Here is a 16,499-nt window from a genome sequence, read left to right on the forward strand (position 1 = left end):
CTTACTTAGAGGTTAACAAGTTCCGCAGAGACCCTCTCTATAGAAATCGTGGACATTTTCTTGGTCATTTTTTTTTCAAACACCACCTTTTTTTGGTCATGTCACAAATTTTCCCATGAAAAAAAATGGAAGCCTTCTAATGATATATAATGTGCTTACCGTAAAGTAAAGACCAGGTGGACTCTCATTGCCATCTATTTTTTAAATGTAAGTTCCCAATTGAAGTTTGGAATTTGGTGAATATTAGTCATAACCAAGGGATTTGGTTATGAGATTATTGAAGAACTCTGAGTAAAGTGGTTCAAAAGATATTAGATTGAAGTTGTTTGGTCTCTATTTAGGTTATTTGGGTATGAATATGGAAGTTTGCAGTAACTGAAACATTCCCGTTAAAAATCCTAACTGTTTTAATGGGGATCAAAATTAAAAGAAATCAAATTTGGAGTTTCCAATGGCAGATTTGATGCCTTAGTAGAAGAAAAGATTATTGAAATCAAGATTATGTATATATGTTAATAAAATAGAGGAGTCTACACGATGATTTTTGTGTGAAGGTTACAACTACTTAATAATAAAATTGTTTTTGGTTATGCTTTTTTTTTTCCTCAAATTCCACTTACGCTATGTTTATAAACTACATACATAAAATGTTTATAAACCTTAAACATATCAAAAGCCAACAGTCATTATCAATCCTCCCTAATAAATAAAAATGATTTTTTCATTTTTCATCTTCTAATGCATTATGACACATTTTTTTTCTTATTATTTTCATTTTTTTTTCCATATGTCATTTTATGGTTTTTCATTTTATTAAATTCCACATAGTATTTAAATGTGATAAATAATAATAAATGCATATCAACTTTATTAATGGACTTTCCTTCTAATCACAAAATTAAAGGTTCATTAGTTTCTTTTGTTTATTTGCTTAAATTATGTGTTCATATTTAAAAGAGAAAAAAACACTTCAATTTTAATAATTCAATATACTTTTTTTTCAATTTCTTGTAAATTCAAACTTTTCAAATGTTTAGAATTTTATATTTAATTTTTCTTTTAAATAAACTCATTTAATACATCGGTCTCACACTTAGTTTCTTATATATCACCATTGTTACAAGATACGCAACATCAAAAACATGGAAAATTCTACAAAATAATAATTTCCTTAAATAAAATTATGATTCTTTGACTTCCTAAACATAGCAACTCCATGTCCACCACCGCTCGACTCGTGGTGCCTTTGCCTTCGCCGTCCACCAACTATCTGCCAGGGATTGGGATTTTCATTTTCAGGATCGGGTTGCTATGGATAAAGAATTCAACAAGTCAATGCTATATTCGTAACACATTCTGTTTCTTGAGTGTTGAAAAGAGATAAATTTACCACATCTTTTGATGAAGGTACATCATCGGAAATCCTGGTTCTGGAAAACGCTTCTACTGTATCATGGGTATCTTGAGTAGCTGCACGAAAAAAGATATTATTACTAGTTGGCCCTATAATAGGTTGTCATTATAAGAGGCCTTTAAGAGGGGTTTTTCCCAATATTGGGAGGAGGCTTTATAAAAGTTTTGTGTTTAATTTTGGGATTTTTGTTATGAGAGGGTCAAAATTACTATAATTGTTTATTCGGTAATACTAATAGGTTGTGGTTTTCAACATTTGCTCTAAATTCACCCATTTTCTTAGAGCATTTGTAGATCATTTATAAGCAATACCCAAAATTCTTATTGGTTTTTCAGCTGGTGCTCCCAACTTGATGCTGCAAAAACAAAGCAAAAAATTTGCTTGTGATATTGATCATAAAACAATAAAAATAAAAATAAAAACAAGCGGTTTTGTACTAACTTGTCCTTTGGAGATATGCTCCAATCATATACATAATCGAACTTATAGCCTGCAGGTATCAATATTATTATATGAAACCGAAAGGCATTTGTGGATTAAAGTTTATAAAATTGGATTATGAGGTTTAACCTTTAGACTTAAAGAGTCGTTGGGTAATAGCCATCAAATAAATATAGGAGGGCATTTCACTAAAGAGTGTAAGTCGCATACACTTGACCCATGCTGCAAACTCGGGTGGACATGATTCACATAGCTCCTATTTGACAAAATTCGGTCACAAATAGAATTTAATTAAATGCTAGATTATTAGTTATATTGTACACAGGTACCCAAATTCTGATTATTCAAATAACTAAGAAATAAACTGACCAATTACTATTAGGAGATCCTTGCATATTTCTACCAATTATAACTTTCAACCTTTAAATCATTCATTCAATTACATGTGTCCTAATTCCATTCTAAATCTCTAGTGTGTTACAAAAATAAAAGGACTTGTGCCCTTTTGTTATTCATCAATAAATCTTTAAAAAACTTGTCTTGCAGCTTTCTTTCCTGATTAAAAATTCAATATCATACTTCTTTATTTCTTACATGTTGTTGAAACAGAAGAGCCAACATTACCTCAGGTTTAGTGTTAAACTTCTTAATCATTAGTTTATGATTTAACTCCTCTTCGTTGCTTCCTACACTAATTCCCTGCCATGGAAGACTTAAGCCATGGACACAATTAGACCACACAACCAAAATTACAATAAACAAAACCATCAACAGACTTTATTTGATCTAACCTTCCTTTTAGGAAATACACAAGAACATAACCAAGAGACTCTACATCAACACGTCTACTTTGCTCTGCAAGGTCATATAAAAAAAGCATCAAATTCGATCTCATTAAAAAATTTCTTATAAAAAATAAAAATAAAAAACTAATAAGATGAACAGCTCACCGACACCACAGTGTGTATACAGACTCGCATAGCGATGAGTGCCTACGAAACTTTTATGTTCCCTGCAAAACATTAAAATGGCTACAATTGAAAATGTGACAAACTTGCCTACAAAAACTATAAATAGAAAGCGATTTCAAAACACTTGAATACATTTTGGTCAAGTTTTAAAGTTTTAAACTGTTTGACCCATGATTAAAAACTTATATATGCAAGAAATAGCAGATTACTTTCTCCATCCTACTTTCATTTATTTCCATCACAACACTCTACTTCCATTTTTTTTGTCTTATTAAGGTATTATACACCTATTTATAGCATTCTAATTACATTTTTTTTCTTGATAGAGTACTAAACTTTGAAATTTTTTGTCTTATTAAGGTATTAAAGCAATGTAAAAAGCCTTGTATTCCAATGCATTTTTGTAATTATAATTTTCAAAGCACAAGAAGAAATGTAAGAAAGATGTTATAATAAGCAAATCAAATTGCTATTTCTTTCATTTAACCCAATCTTTTAATCAAGAATAAATAGGACTTAGAAAATACCTATATGATATGTGTTCATCTGTCTCAGGATCCATATAAAGTTTTGCAAGGCCAAAATATGTAATGTACACCTGCCATATGAAACGTTAATTTATCGTAACATCACTCCAATATAGATATTCTTGCGAACATACATTAAATTCAATTTATAATTTCATCTAAAACAATATATCATGCACCAATTACTCTGAAATCAAGCATTCTAATACAAGCTAAAACATGAGGCTATATGAACTACCAGCAATTTTTGCACAAATTGTGGTATGAAATTGGTCGTGCAACAATGGCTTATATGATTCTTTTTTCTTCAAAAAAAACACATGCTATAAAGGGAACAATGATAAGATATTTACATAACTGAACAGCTACCTGACAAACATTGCTGCCCGAACCCATTAACAAATTTTCAAGCTTTATATCACGGTGAATAACACCCTTATCATGCATACACTCCACTACTTCTAAATGCAAAAGTTGGCATAAATATGATTCAAAATTCAAATTATGTTGCATTTGTTAAACAGGACTGAACAAAATGATGTTGCATATGTCTATTTCCACAAGAAGAGACCGAAACACAATACAACCAATTCTTTAATGCCATGCGATGTTTAACTTTCACAACTTACTAGTTGATTTGCAAGCATTAAAACTGTCTTCAAGCTGAACGTTCCACCACATCTGTCCAGAAGTTCTTGGAGGTTTGGTCCAAGAAGGTCAATAACCATTATATTGTACCCCCTCTCAACTCCAAACCACTTGAGGATTGGTATTCCCACTTCATTAAAGTTAAACAAACACAATATCAGATAATATGTATAATAATCAACACAAACTATTCAAATATATAATACATAAAGAGAGAGATAAATTAACCTCCTCCTTGGAGACGTTTATATATTTCTGATTCATGATACAGCTGAGGATGCTCCGTTGTAACAGGTTACTAGAGAGTGTACAAATAAACAAATAAGTTTGGGCTCACAAAATTTTGTTTGAAGATCAACTGAAACAATCAATTAATCTCACAAATAGAGGTTGAAATCATTACCAGCTTAATAGCTACTTCTTCCTCGCTTAAAAGATTAACACCTGCATAAACTTCACTGAAAGCTCCCTCTCCCAATCTTCCTTCCCAAATTAAACTTCTCACCAACAACATCATCCGTATCAATTATTCTTTCTTTATTTTTCTACAGAACAATGAATCCAAATTTAGGCCCACATAAACCAAGCTTAAACCTCAAATCAGGGCTTGAAGAAAAAACTAAACACTAGTTAATACTTTAAAAAACACGCCCAAAACGCTAGCTTGTAGGGATCAAACAAGGAGGGGTCAAGGTATTATATGAGAAAAACGAACGATATGCTTTGGAGAGTGAAAAACGATGAGAGAATGATTGAAAATAAAACAATAGGGAGTGGATTAGGGATAGATATTACCATGCAGATCGCCGAGGAAGATCGTGAAGGTAGAGTTGAAGACAAGCTAGGGTCTACGTCTTTGACAAGGAAGGGATTATATGGTAAATACTATTTATTTTAATTGGGCATCGTGAAAAATGTTTTAAGTTTAGTCTAGTCAAACCCTAACAGAAAGGAGTTAAAAATAAATGTCAGGAATGTTAATCATAGAGCGTGCACAAAAAAAAAACGGTTCACACGATCCGAACTGGTCCAAATGACCGGTAAACAGGTTCGCTATGAACGGGTCCACTATGAAGTTTTCTTAGTCATGAAGTATTCTTAACCATCAAGTTTTACTTATCTATTAAGAATACGTCCTTATTAAGTTTTACTTAACCTTTAAGTTTACTTCTATGTTAAGTATTTCCTTAGTTTTGGCTCCTATATAAGGACCTAATGTTTCTAAGAAAAATATAAAAGAGATGTATGACAAAACTGAAGTAAGTGATATAAAAATAGAGCAGTAGCTTTCGTTTGAAATAATTAAGTTGTTTTGTGTGAGTAATTTTAGTCAACCGTCTTTGTTTCTTTATAACCACCAACAAGTGGTATCAGAGTCGAGGTTTTGTTCAACGACGAGACGATGATGAATATGATTCAGCCGAAAATACCAAAATTGTCGGCAACAAATTACAGGAACTAGAGTATTCAAATGAAGGTGTTACCTGGTTCTCAAGATATTTGGGATATATTAGAAGATGGATACATTGAGCTGGCAAATGCAGTTGCTGAAGCAGCTTAACAGATGCTCAAAAGACGAAGTTAAAGGAGTCCCGGAAAAAGAGATAAGAAAGCTCTATTTTTTATTTTCCAAGGTGTTGATGAATCAACCTTTGAGAAAATTTCAGATGCAAAGACATCGAAGAAAGCTTGGGAGGTTCTAAATCGCTCCAAGGATCCGAAAAGGAAAAAAAGGTACGACTCCAATCACTCTGGGCTGAATTTGAAACGTTGAAGATGAAAACTTCATAAAGCTTAGATGATTATGTTACTTGCTAGAAAAAAGTGGCGAACGAGATGAAAAGAAATGGTGAAGCTTTTGATGAAGTAAGGTAATGGAAAAATTACTTCGTTCATTAATAGGATGAATATTTGAGAGAGGGGTTATTTGTAATTCATTAATATATTATAAGTATAATATATTAATTGAGAAATCATATTATTTAATTAGTATTGATCAAGAATTAATTTAGAAGTAATTTAGTGATCAAAAGAGACAAATTAAATTTGTAGGGACTGATTAGGTAAATCGGTAATATTTATAGTTTGGGCTAATGATCCGTGTTGACTAGAAATTGACTAAATATTTATGAGGATCCATGAAGAGTTAGTCCATGAGGCTAATAAGTTATTGGATTAAAATTCCAAGTGACTTAAGGTTTACAAGTTTAAACCTTAAGGATTCCAAACTATAAATATGATCACTAGCATGCTAAAATCGGCCCCTATAAGTCTAAGAGCACCATAACCGATATTATGTCTCCTTACTTCTCTCTCAAGTTCCTCCTCTTGTTCTTGGTTTCTTATAAGCATTTGAGGCATCACACTTGAGGTGATAGGCTCTTGAAAGACCAATTCCTAAAAGCTACAAAAAAGAGATATTCTTCTAACTTACTTTTATGCTTCAATTACCAATATTGTATGTTAGTTGTAGGTTTCTAGCTTTGGAAATTTTTGTTGCATGGATAACTAAAGAAAACTTAGATCCAAAGCTATTAGGGTTGTATGTGCACCATATGAGTTATATAGTACACAAAACCCAACATCACCCTAGTCCATAAACATATAAGTCATATACTACCTAGCTTATCTAGGTGCTGGGATACCCCTTCAGCCCTATCGACTAGTACTGGGGTCTATCATACTCCTCCTACCACTATCACATAACATCACAACATACAAGAACATAAAGCATATAGATAGTGACATACCAGATAATTATCACAAAGACAAGCATCTCTACTATAGCTCTACTAGTGGGTTGGTATTGGTGCCTTAGACCCACTTCTACTAGAAGGTAACTCACCTTGTACTGTTGAAGTCCACTGCAAGAAATCCTTACTGCTTCCAGGTGACTCCTCAAGCTATCAATATCACAATATCACCCCAATTAGCAATTGGGTCCTAACCATAATGCATAACCCATACTTCGAGTAAAATGACCATTTTACCCCTAGCCTAGCAAAATACATAACTAAGGCCTAAGTCCAAAACCAATCAATGGCACATTAATGGCCCAAATTTCCAAATTGGGCCCCAACCCTTACATGAGACTACCTTCTAGCACCCATTCCATACTTCATAACCCTCTAACGGTCAACCTTGGTCAAAGTCAACATCAAAGTCAACATTTTGGTGAAAGTCAACATCCTGGTTGACTTAACTCATCGAGTTGGTCTATCAACTTGTTGAGTTCTTGATCCATGAAATTCTGGAAATCTCAATCCTACTCGTCCAGTTCTTTGATGAACTCGTCGAGTACCCCTTTAAACAGAGTCGAGACAATTCACTCACAACTCGTCGAGCCCGTCTTTGAACTTGTCGAGTTCCTCAATCTTCATAGCTCAAAACCATGGCCAACTCTCTGAGTCATCTCCTAGACTCAACGAGTTTACTCAGTAATAGAAAAAGGTTGGGGAACCACGACCCACCTCGCCGAGTTGTATGAACAACTCGTCGAGTCCCCCATAGCCTATATCCATTAAGTCACTTTCTATTGGGCTCAGTGCATCGAATCCCTAGATTTGGTCCCCTAGAGTCGATATATCACGTAAAGTTACTAACTTTACGTCCATGGATGAGTTATTTAGCTCAAAAGGCCGAAAAATGTGGTTCACAAGTTGCATGGGAATCCCATGGCCATAAAGTTGGCACTTTTATACCATGGAGTTTCTCAAAGGCTCTAGATCCAAAGCCATGACTCCAATACATGCTTGCATCCATGAATGGTTCTAAAATAAGCTATTAAAATCCCTAAACTCCTCCATGAAGAGATATCGCAAGTGAATAGTCAAGGTATAGACTTTATACCTTAATATGGTTGCCTTAGTAGAGAAAACCCTGGATCCAAAGCTTCTTCCTTCAACCAAGCACCCCCCCCCAACTTCAATTCCTTTAAGAATTTACCAAAGAATCACTCTCTTTTCACTCCTACCACTCAAGAGGGCTCAAGCTCACGAACTAGGGTTTGATAGATTAAGAGGGGCGATGAGGGAGGCCACAATGAGGTGTTAAGGTCCTTAAATAGGGTGCAAACCCTGAATATTAGGGTTTCACTCTGGAAGTCCTACTCGTCGAGTTGGGGCTCCCCAGCCCGTCGAGTAGGTTTCTTAACCCGTGTCCAAATTCCCATTTCTACTTGACGAGTTTTGGGCCTCCAACTCGTTGAGTCCCTTGGCATTAATGAGAATTCTAATTTAAAATACCTACCAGGAACCGGGCGTTACAAATCTCCCCCACTTATTTTAGACTTCATCCTTGAAGTCTACCACAATCACCTAACCCCAAAATGACTCATGTGATAAGTCTACAGCTCCCTCGATTTGCCATGAACCAACTGACGTTTCTTACGAGAACTGACACCTGCCATACTGAGGGTACAACTAGCACCCCGCATGATCAGTGGCCTTCCCACGGCAACTGAAACTTCTATCTCCCGAACCTTCAACCCTAGTAAGCTACTTCTTCCTTCTGAGACCTATAACTTATCGTAACCTAGTTTCCCGATGACTTGCCCATGCTAAAATGACTTGAAACAACTCTCCATCAATCCCCAAACTACTAGCGAAACAATTGTTGGGTTTAAGCACTATAACACTCCTATGGTGCACATGCAACCCTAGATGCTTTTGATCTATGTTTTCTCAAATTATACATGCATTTTAAATTTTCCAAAGCATACATCCTAACTAGCATACAATAGAGGATATACATTATAAAATTTATAGTTTGATGAATACCTCTTATGCAGTTTGAAGTTCTTGTCCTTGAAAGCTTTAGCACCTCAAGTGTGATGCCTTTAATGTGTCACAAACACCAAATGTAAGAATAGGCTTGAGAGAATAAGCTAGTTAGCACAAAATCTATTATCAAACTCTTAGAATGATGGGTCAACCCATTTTGGCTCTAGGGGTGTACTTTTATAATGTTACAAATGCTATGGTTACATCCATGCAAACCCTAATGCAGCATGAACTTTCATATTACTTAGGCTCCATGGGCTAAACCTCCATGGACTATCACACTGGCCCATCCTAATGAAACATGGATCGTTGGCCCACACTATATGTAACGACAAAAAATTTCAACAAAATTTAAACTTTTCAAAAACAACCCATTTTAATAATGTTATTACAAAAAGGTTTTCAATACATTTATTATCAGAGTATTCCTAGAACCATGTCATAAACATAAACACGAGGAGCGGTACGATCACGCCTTCGCCTTGTCATGGTCTCCTGAAGAACCTGAAAAACGTTTAAACCACAATTGTAAGCCCGAAAGCTTAGTGAGATACCCCCAAAATACCAACCACATATACACCCTTCCAGGCTACGACCTTCCGGTCCAAAACATATTGCCTTCCGGCCCATAACATAAATAGCATACATAACATAACAGAACATAGAACAGCCATGCATATCGGGTCTATTGTGTGACTGGTCCGCCGTATCGGCCTTCAGTCCACCCTCCGTGTCTAGTCATGTCCTTCGAGTCTGCAGTGTGGTTGGTCCGCCCGCACCGGGCCTTCAACCCACCTGGTCCACTCTCTGAGCCTACAGTATGACTGGTCCGCCCGCATCGGGCCTTCAGTCGGCCTGGTCCACTCTCCGAGCCTCGGAACGTCTGGTCTGCCCTCGTGGGGCCTACAGCCTATCCGAACCGCTCGCTGGGCCTTCGGAACAACCGGTCCGCCCTGGGTATCTTAGCCTACAGCACAAAGCAGGACCCGCCTCAACCCAACTCCAGTCCAGACAACCATGTGCACATAGCATACAATCATATAACAGTTCATAGTCAACAAGTCGATCAAACAGATCACATAACATATCATTACCCTAACCAGGATACCGACCTAACCGGTCACTAGCATAGCATCACCCTACATATCCGGAAACCGACCTTAACCAGGTCTCTAACGTATACCATCCTAGCTACCAGGATGCAGACATATCAAAGCAATAGCATAGCAACAAATATCCAAATCTCAATCCGATAAAGGGCCGGCCTTGGTGCCTTAGACCCTGTCGATATAGTGAGGATAACTCACCTCGCGAATGCCGATACTCTGAACTGAAGAAGCAGACTCTCGAATCACCAACTCACCGCAAAACCTGAACTAACCATCATAACAAAATAAACATTAGGCCAATCATACATCCACCTATCAAACCAAGACCAAAGTCCAAATCTCATACAAAGTCCAATATTGGCCCAATTTACCAAATTGGGCCCATCTCACCAAATGGGCCTAGATCCAATGTCCATAACAATAATTGGGCCCAAAATACTCTATCCATAAATTTCCAGATTTGGCCCAATAACCAACTACCCACAAATGGCCCAAACTCAAAAGCCCAAAATGAAAGTCCAATCAGGGAGAGTACGATGGGCGTACTCTCTCTGGTATGCTGGGCGTACTGCAATGCTCACAAAAAGAAAATGGGGCACTGGCCCGCTACGTGGGGCGTACTCTAAGGCTACGCGGGGCGTAAACCTGATGCTCAACAATTCCACATAATGACTTAATGGTTTAAGCTCTTAAGCCGAAACTTCAGATCCTTAGGCCAAATTGTTGGAATAGTGTCTAAGGCTGTAACTATATTAGTCAAGTATTTGATCCGGTTGTGCATAGTCCTTTTGGGTTGCCTTCACCATAGCAACTTGATAGGATGATTTAATAAGAGAGAGTAAATATTATTAATATATTATGGGAATAATATAATGAATAATATATTGTTATTTGATTAATATAAGTCATAGAATTAATTAGAATTAATTTGGTGACTTAAAGAGATTAATTAAATAAAGGGGTATAAACTGTCAATTGTTTGATAGTTAAACTTTGGACTGTAAATCCATTTAGGATATGGTATGGACGAATTCTAAGAGATTTAGGATAGCTAAATCGTCCATATGATTATCTTAGGAATGGATTTGGATAGCCTTAAGAGAAGATTATCTGATAGGGACTTATCTGTAATCCTTAAGGAGTCTACAAGTATAAATAGACCATATGGCTGATGGAATTCGATGACTTAACGAAAAGTAAGGAACCTCTGGTCAAAATTCCTCCCCTCTCCTCTCTCCTAAATCATCTTCCTTGCTATTGGTGTTTGTAAGCCATTAGAGGAGTGACATTTGTGACTCTAGAAGCTCCAAGACCTCAATGTCAACAAGGAACTCAAAGGTATGATTCTAGATCTGTTTCAATGTTGTTATTTAACCTAATTAGTCATTAGAAGACTTGGATTCAAAGCATGTTTAATTAGAAAGCCTAGATCCGAGCATTAGGGTTTTGCATGCGCACATAGGAAAGTTCTTATGGCTAAAACCCATCAGTGGTATCAGAGCCTAGCTTGGTTTTCTTTAAATTGTTGCTTGATTAACTGAAACAAACCTGCAAAATTCGATTTTTAGGTTTCTGAGTCACTGACTCGGCGAGTCCCAAGGTGGACTCGGCGAGTAGGCCTGACTCGGCGAGTCCCCTTGTGCACTCGGCGAGTCCAGGCGTCAGGATTGGCCAGATTCGGGATTTCTTTGTAATTATCTTATCCAAACTTTCCATAAACTAATTAGATCAATGTTAATTCGTTTTTCTGATAAATATAACTGCAATCTTGATCTAATTAAAGATATTAATCTTATAATAAAATAGTTAATTTCCTTATATGATAATTAATTAATTATTTTGATTATTTTGATAATTATCTTAAAAGAAATCTTGAATAAATAAAATATAGATAATTAGGATATTAATTGTTAATTGGAATTATTTGTTATTTGATCCTCCATGTTTTAAATGTTTAAAACTTGCCCTCAAGTTTTGAAATTTATATTTGTGATTAAAAGTTTTAATTTAGACAACTTAAATTTCAAAACCCTAGATTTTAAAAGTTTTAAAATACAACCCTATACTAATATGATATTACTAGAATAATATATATGTATAACTAAATGCTAGTCTTACCGTTAGTAGGCCTCATTCACGAAGCCAATCTATAAGGTGGGTATAAGGTTGCGGCCTATAAAATGGCGCTTAATGGGTGTACACTCACACCCACCGCTTGCTTGATTGGTGGAGGGTCGTTAGCCGAACGGTTAGGATAGGGCAACCTCATCCTCTCATTAAAAGTATAATAAGAAATATAAAGTAACTACACATATTTTAAAAATTTCCCAATCTTAGTTACTTTAGGAAAAGTGAATTGATGCAATCCCATGAAATTACACTTTGCACCTTGCTAAGATGTTAGTGGAGCGTGTGTGGTTTACCGGCACACTAATTGGTTCTAAGCGAAGGTGGCAAAGGGTGATTCATTGTTTATCATAGTTCGATGGAGCGTGTGTGGTTTACCGGCACATCGAATAGGTGACCGTTACAATGAAGGCACCATGTGAATTTGCATGGTAATTCACACCCCCTTTGTGATCCTCGCTATCCCAGTCACAAACAAAAGGGGCATATCGAGATTTAAACATGCCATTAAATAGTTTCAATGAATCTCATCCGAACCTAGGAATTCTCAAAAACACTTAGGACTAATAGTTTAGGTTTTGTGATGGAGAATTAGTGAATCGTCATTCACTTACCTTCAATTTATTTGCATGTTAGATTACGACATCCCTTTTCTAATATGTAAATGTTATTGTTGGATCCTAGCCCTAATTTTTCTTATTGGGTGATAATTAGGGATTCATATTCTAATATATCTTTGTCCTTTTCTAATTATAGATGTCGAACGCAAACAACGCTTCTGCTAGTTCTTTCACGTTGATGAGCCTTTGCCAAAAGGTCACTTTCGATGGAACGAACTTTAGCGAATGGATAAGATACATTCACACCATTGCTCGCTATGAGGACAAGGAGTATGTCCTTGATGAGAAGCTCGAGAAAATCAACACCGAAATCGCTACTCCAGCCGAAATCACCGCCTTTGAAACTCATGAGCGAGATGCAACGAAGGTACATTGCATCATGATTGCTACCATGAACTCCGAATTCCAAAAGTCCTACGAGGACATGTACCCGTACGAGATGCACCAAGACTTATTGGAGAGGTACCACCAAAACGCGAGACAAGAGCGGTATGAGATTTTCACTAACATGATTTCCGCGAAGATGGGTCATGGAGAATCTCTTACCGTGCACTTGCAAAAGATGCAAAGGGACCGCCTTTGCAAGTTAAATGTTGACTTCGGGGAAGACTTGGCGATCGACATGGTGCTTCACTCTTTGCCTCCAATGTACAACCAATTTAGGATGACCTACCACATGAACAAAGAATAGGTCACCCTAAGCAAACTCCAAGGTCTCTTGAGAGTCGCTGAGAGCAACTTCAAGGACAAGTCTGTTGCACCTACTCCCAATCCGCCCGCTGCTCCTGTCTTGGCTATTGGTCAAGGAAAGGGAAAGAAGAGGAAAGCTTCATCGAAGAACTATCGCAAGGTCAAAGCCCGAGATGGTGCCTCTTTTAGTGGGACCAAAGTTGATCCCGCTAAGCCTTGTCCTAACCCGAAGGAGGCAGAGTGCCACCACTGCCACAAGATAGGACATTGGAAGAGAAGCTGCCCAGAGTACCTGCAAGCAATCAAAGAAGGAAAGATCAAGCCATCTTTCGCAGGTATATACACAATTAAATCTAACGATTCTAATCATGCTATTTCTTGGGTCCTTGATACCGGTTGTGGTTATCACATTTGTTCTAATGTGCAGGGACTAAGAAGAAGTAGGGATGTGGAGCAAGGAAGGATCAATCTAATCATGGGGAACAGAAGATCGTCGCCTGTAACCAAGATTGGAGTGTATTCTTTAGTGCTTAGGAATAGTTTGGTTTTAGATTTGAACAATTATTGCTATTTGCCAGAAATGGCAAGAAACATCATTTCATTTCATGGTTTATATAGACAAGGATTTAGATTTTCTTTTAATAATGAGAATGGTTCTATTTTGGCTTATCTAAATGGTGTCTTTTACTTTGAAGCTATACCATGTAATGGAATATATGAAACTGTTATGATTGTTGATAACTTAGGAAATGATGTTTTGAATATTGATTCTTCCACTAGTATGGATAAAGCATCCTTGTGGCATTGTCGTCTTGGACATGTCAACAAGAAACGCATAGCCCAACTCCAAAAGGATGGAGTGTTGGAGTCATTCGACCTTAGGGAAGATGACGCGTGCGAGTCTTGTTTACTTGGAAAGATGACTAAATCACCCTTCACGAGTACGTGTGAAAGGGGTGAGGGTCTATTGGACCTAATACATACCGATGTGTGTGGACCGTTTAGATCAACCACGAAGGATGGGAACCGCTTCTACGTGACTTTTACCGATGACTATAGTAGATATGGGTATATCTACTTAATCAAGCAAAAGTCAGAAACCTTTGAAAAGTTCAAAGAGTTCAAGAATGAAGTGGAGAATCAATTGGGCAGGAAAATCAAGATGCTTCGATCCGATCGAGGAGGAGAGTACCTAAGTCTTGAATTCCACGATTATCTCAAGGAGTGTGGAATAGTTTCGCAATTGACGCCTCCTAGGACACCGCAGTTGAATGGTGTGGCAGAAAGGCGTAATCAAACCTTATTGGATATGGTTCGCTCTATGATGAGTCGTGCTTCACTACCTATCTCTTTTTGGGGGTATGCCTTAGAGACTGCCGCCCATATCCTTAACCGAGTCCCTACTAAGAAGGTTGCCAAAACACCTCACGAGATGTGGACAGGGAAAGCTCCCTCGTTGGCACATATCAAGGTTTGGGGTTGCGAGGCTTTCGTAAGACGAGATACTCACGACAAGCTTGAACCTCGAAGTGAGCGATGTATTTTCATCGGCTACCCGCAGACATCCTTTGGATATCTCTTCTATAGACCGAAGGACAATGTGGTCTTCGTTGCGAGGAGAGGAGTTTTCCAAGAGCGAGAACTCATAAGCCAAGGAGACAGTGGGAGGCAAATCGAGCTTGAAGAGATTCAAGAGTCGATAGATGAAGGAACCTCTACCGCTGGCACTCAACCCGAGGAGGAAACTCCGGTTGAACCAATTGACGAATCCTTACCTCTTAGACGTTCCGATAGAGTTAGAGTTCATCCCCAGTTTTATGGCCTTCATATTACTACCGAAGGGGACACGTATATTAGTGATAGTACACTAATAAATCTTAATGAACCTAATAGCTATAAGGAAGCCATGGCAGGCCTGGAGTCTGCGAAATGGAAAGAGGCAATGGATAGCGAGATCAAAGCCATGTATGATAACCAAGTGTGGAATTTGGTTGATTATGTGCCCGGACGTAAGACTGTTGGGTGCAAATGGATCTTCAAGAAGAAGAACGACGTGGATGGAAACGTGCACACATATAAAGCGCGATTGGTTGCGAAGGTCTTTACTCAAACTCCTGGAGTTGACTATGATGAGACCTTCTCACCAGTTGCGAAGATTAAATCTATTAGAGTAATGCTAGCTATTGCCGCATTTCATGATTATGAGATTTGGCAAATGGATGTCAAGACTGCTTTCCTTAACGGGAAGTTGGCTGAGGATGTTTACATGGCTCAGCCCGAGGGGTTTGTGGATCCGAAGCATCCGAATAGAGTGTGTAAGCTTGAGAAGTCCATTTATGGACTTAAGCAAGCATCTCGCAGATGGAATCTTTGCTTCGATGAGAAAGTCAAAGAGTTTGGATTTGTACGAAGCGAAGACGAATCTTGTGTATATGTCAAAGCCAGTGGGAGTATAGTAAGCTTCCTCGTTCTATATGTCGATGACATATTACTCATAGGAAACGACATCCCGACTCTGCAGGAAGTTAAGTCCTGGCTCGGGAAGTGCTTCGCTATGAAGGACCTCGGAGAGGCTTCTTACATTTTGGGAATAAGGATAGTGAGAGAAAGAAGTAAGAGACTAATTGGACTTAGTCAGAATACTTACTTAGAGAAGGTACTAAAACGTTTTAGTATGGAAAACTCAAAGAAGGGAGAACTACCGATACAAAGTAATGCCAAATTGAGTAAGACTCAAAGTCCGAGTACCGAAGCTGAGATAGCAGAAATGAGCCGAGTACCATACGCTTCCACAGTTGGCTTAATCATGTACGCTATGACTTGTACTCGCCCTGATGTAGCCTTCGCTTTGAGCATGGTTAGCAGATATCAAGGGAATCCTGGCAAAGCACATTGGATTGCGGTGAAGAATATCCTTAAGTACATTCGGAGGACGAAGGAATGGTTCTTAGTCCTCGGAGGGAGTGATGACTTGAAGGTGCGAGGGTATAGTGACGCCAGTTTTCAGACCGACAGGGACAATTACCGTTCGCAGTCGGGCTGGGTCTTTACCCTAAATGGAGGAGCAGTGACATGGAAGAGTTCCAAGCAGGAAACCGTAGCTAATTCAACGTGCGAATCAGAGTACATTGCAGCGAGCGAAGCGTCGAAGGAGGCGATATGGCTAAAGAA

At 37.8% G+C, this 16,499-nt stretch overlaps 1 long non-coding RNA gene and 1 other non-coding gene across 2 annotated transcripts; both read right to left on the reverse strand.

The window, feature by feature from the left end:
* Window positions 1-1,052: 1,052 nt before the first annotated feature.
* LOC111918629 (uncharacterized) lies at window positions 1,053-3,430 on the reverse strand. The gene is made up of 7 exons (XR_006191889.2): window positions 3,354-3,430; window positions 2,806-2,867; window positions 2,480-2,710; window positions 1,856-2,111; window positions 1,726-1,769; window positions 1,391-1,470; window positions 1,053-1,309 (listed from the first exon to the last, which is right to left on the reverse strand). It is a non-coding gene; the product is annotated as an uncharacterized LOC111918629 (transcript).
* Window positions 3,431-3,985: 555 nt separating this feature from the next.
* Window positions 3,986-4,539, reverse strand: LOC122198063 (uncharacterized). Its single transcript, XR_006191890.2, has 3 exons — window positions 4,405-4,539; window positions 4,230-4,299; window positions 3,986-4,131 (listed from the first exon to the last, which is right to left on the reverse strand). It is a non-coding gene; the product is annotated as an uncharacterized LOC122198063 (long non-coding RNA).
* Window positions 4,540-16,499: the final 11,960 nt, after the last annotated feature.

The sequence above is a fragment of the Lactuca sativa genome, chromosome 5, assembly GCF_002870075.4.
Source record: "Lactuca sativa cultivar Salinas chromosome 5, Lsat_Salinas_v11, whole genome shotgun sequence".
Lineage (NCBI taxonomy): Eukaryota > Viridiplantae > Streptophyta > Magnoliopsida > Asterales > Asteraceae > Lactuca > Lactuca sativa.